Below are 3,485 nucleotides of genomic sequence, written 5' to 3' on the forward strand. Positions count from 1 at the left end.
AAGAGTAATACAAAAATAATTTCAGGGGGGAAAAAAAATTATATAAATTATTAGAAATTAAATGTATATTGTCGAAATTTTTATATATTTCTATATAAATACGTAATGTAATACAACAGTTTCAAACGTCATATACTAAAATATATTTCAGGGGCAAGATATATAATGATCTTATATATGCATAATACTAATATATATTAGTATTAGTATTATTATGCATATATAACAACATTATTAACATACATTATATATATATATATATAGTAGTTCATTGATTAAATCATTTATAAATTTCTTTCATTTTTGGAACATTGTTGTGAAGTATGTTCCTTGATTTTTCTTCAAATGTGACATAAGTGAATCTGTTTTCTTGCATCGAAATATATGGAGGGCAAAATATATATTTAAATGCTTTTTAAAAAATGTAATTTTTTTTAATATATTTTTCAAAAATATATTGGTACAAATTTCGCCAAATTTTGAAAATGCTTAATTTTTAAATATACATAAAAACCGATTTGAAAACACATTTTTTTCTGAAGTGTAGGAATGGAGGATGAAACTGAAAAACAGTACGACACTTGTTGTGTTTGAAATGGATTCCACGAGATGAATCATAATCAAACTAAGCGGCTGTTGGCAAATGGAGCATCAGAGCGTTACATAAACGACTCCCAGAGAGACGCTTTTGATAATCAACCAGAAACAAAACCGCAGAAAACACACCAGCTGAACTCACTACAGTCACACAACCGTATGGACCATAGAATGCGGTTGCTAAGGTGTTTTCAGTGCGTTGCTATGGTGTTCAAACCACAGAGAACACTATTGTTGTGTTTGAAATGGAGTCCACGAGATGAATCATAATCAGACTAAGCGGCTGTTGGCAAATGGAGCATCAGAGCGTTACATAAACGACTCCCAGAGAGACGCTTTTGATCATCAACCAGAAACAAAACCGCAGAAAACACACCAGCTGAACTCACTACAGTCACACAACCGTATGGACCATAGAATGCGGTTGCTAAGGTGTTTTCAGTGCGTTGCTATGGTGTTCAAACCACAGAGAACACTATAGCAACTATGTAGCAACATGATAACATTTCAAAGACTTTAGATGTTTTCTTAAGAAGCAAAAAAAATATTTTAAAATATATTTCAAAAAGGATATTTGTTTCAAAACATATTATTATTATTTTATACCAATATATGTTTTGCATATTTTTGGGAAAAAGGAATGAATTAATAATAATAATAATAATTCCATCCACATTTGCATTTAGACCAAATGGAGGCCAATGTAAGATTAGAAATGTTTTGAATCGCCCCTGAAATATATTTTGGTATATGAAGGTGGAAATTAAATGTATTTTCAGTTTCAAAAATATATTTAATTGAGCTTCACTGTTTACAACATATATTTAGCAGCACATATTTAAAATATATTTCAGCCATTAAAAATTGTATGGGATATACGATGAAAATTGTATTAAATCAGCATAATCTGTTTTTTAAAAAATGAGATTTTTTATACAATCAAACAGCATATTCTGTTAAATGTACAGTTTTGTGAAAAACAATGTCATCTTATAATTTACAGTGAAAAACTTCACATTTTGAAATAACCGTTTCTTATACAATCAAACAGCATATTCTGTTAAATGTACAGTTTTGTGAAAAACAATGTCATCCTATAATTTACAGTGAAAAACTTCACATTTTGAAATAACCGTTTCTTAGATTTGATCATTTATGCACATTAGGGTTTTGTTGTTAAAGGAGTTTCTTGCATTATTTTAGTGTTGTGTCACCATGATGGTGTTTGTATTTGTGTTTAATAACTGTAATATTTAGACACTGACCTATCAGCTACAATAATTCAGGCCACTAAAAAAAAAAAAAAAAAGTGAAATCAAGACAAATATCACTCTTAAAATCAAATGCAAGACATCTTTGGTCGGTAATAATCTTGTCTGCAAACGAGCAGCCGTGTCTCTCTGTACGACTGCTGTTGCTATGGAAACACTGCATGAGACAGGAAGTGGCTGGGCTGTAGGGGGAAGTGATGTAGGTGCAGTCTGGCATTTGGACATTATTTACAGCAAATGCAACAGAATCCATTCAGTGTGAGACGACTGAGCCCAGATCTTTGATTCTCACATGTCCATCTTTTCAGAAAAGGCTTTGAGTGTGAATTCCCCCCCCGAGTTATTATAAAAAATATATATATATTTTTTTTTTTTGTCGTTTAAGTTAGTGAGTTATTATAAAAAATATATATATATATAGCTCTTCAAGTAATATTTATATTTTATTTAGCTTTATTTAAGTTAAGAAATTATTTTTAACACTGATTGGCTTAAAAAAAAAAAAAAGTCAAAAGCAGTTTAGTCAGGTTACAAAATTTGTTTTCATGCTACAATGCTTACAATAAATATTTCTTAATGCAAAAAAACAAAACAAAAAAAAAGTAAATCTTTTACATTTTTATTTACTTACACTTGGCAAACTGATGCAGTGCATGCTAATGCAGACATGCAGTGTATTTGAACATGTGAGCGCAAATGAGATTTGAGGAGTTTCAGCTAATAATGACCTATATTGGTTTAATATATTATGCACTGAAAGTATTCTCATACTGTGAGGTGCCTTTTGAAGTCTGACGCTCATTTGCTCAATGTATGGAAAAGTGCAGCATGAACATTCAGCTAAACGTCTCCTTTTGTGTTCCACAGAAGAAAAGTTTAATGACATGAGGGAAAGTAAATAGAGTAAAGGGTAGATCATTTTCATTTTTGGTTGAACTACCCTTTTATAATACACATACTGTGTGTGTGTGTGTGTGTGTGTGTGTGTGTGAGAGAGAGAGTGTGTACACAGTGTGTGTGTGTGTGTGTGTGTGTGTGTGTGTGTGTGTGTGTGTGAGAGAGTGTGTGTGTGTGTCTGTGCTCTAATTAGATTGTCAAAACTGTATGATTGACTACAACCCATAATTTCTCAGTGAATCATGGATCACCATGGTAACACTGGAACATCGGAGAACAAAAGTGGCCCTTACGAAAATCAGAGAGTGCTTGACATTTACCGAACGCAAAGAACAAAACCAGGACGCAATTACAGCGCACACAAGAGACAAAGAAAGAAAAAGGGCCATTCGTTTCGTTTCACATTAGTATTATTTTTTCCTGATGTAGACTATATCACACAGTGATAATTCAGAGACAGAAAGAGAAAGCAATAAACAAGCATCTTGTAAACAAACCACAGCGTTACTCAATTCACCGCAAAAACCACACGGTACAAAAATAGAGCAACTCTCCGAAAGTCCTTCAAACTGACCCACATTTACGATTCAACAACACTGGAGCAACTCCTAAACATTCATTGTGTTCGTCTGAGGACGATAATGCTTTAAAACATTCCATTTAATAATATAATCAATTTATAATAATAATAATAATAATAATAATAATAATAATAATAAT

The sequence above is a fragment of the Sinocyclocheilus anshuiensis genome, unplaced genomic scaffold (genome assembly GCF_001515605.1).
Source record: "Sinocyclocheilus anshuiensis isolate Anshui unplaced genomic scaffold, SAMN03320099.WGS_v1.1 scaffold2917, whole genome shotgun sequence".
Taxonomy (NCBI): Eukaryota; Metazoa; Chordata; class Actinopteri; order Cypriniformes; family Cyprinidae; genus Sinocyclocheilus; species Sinocyclocheilus anshuiensis.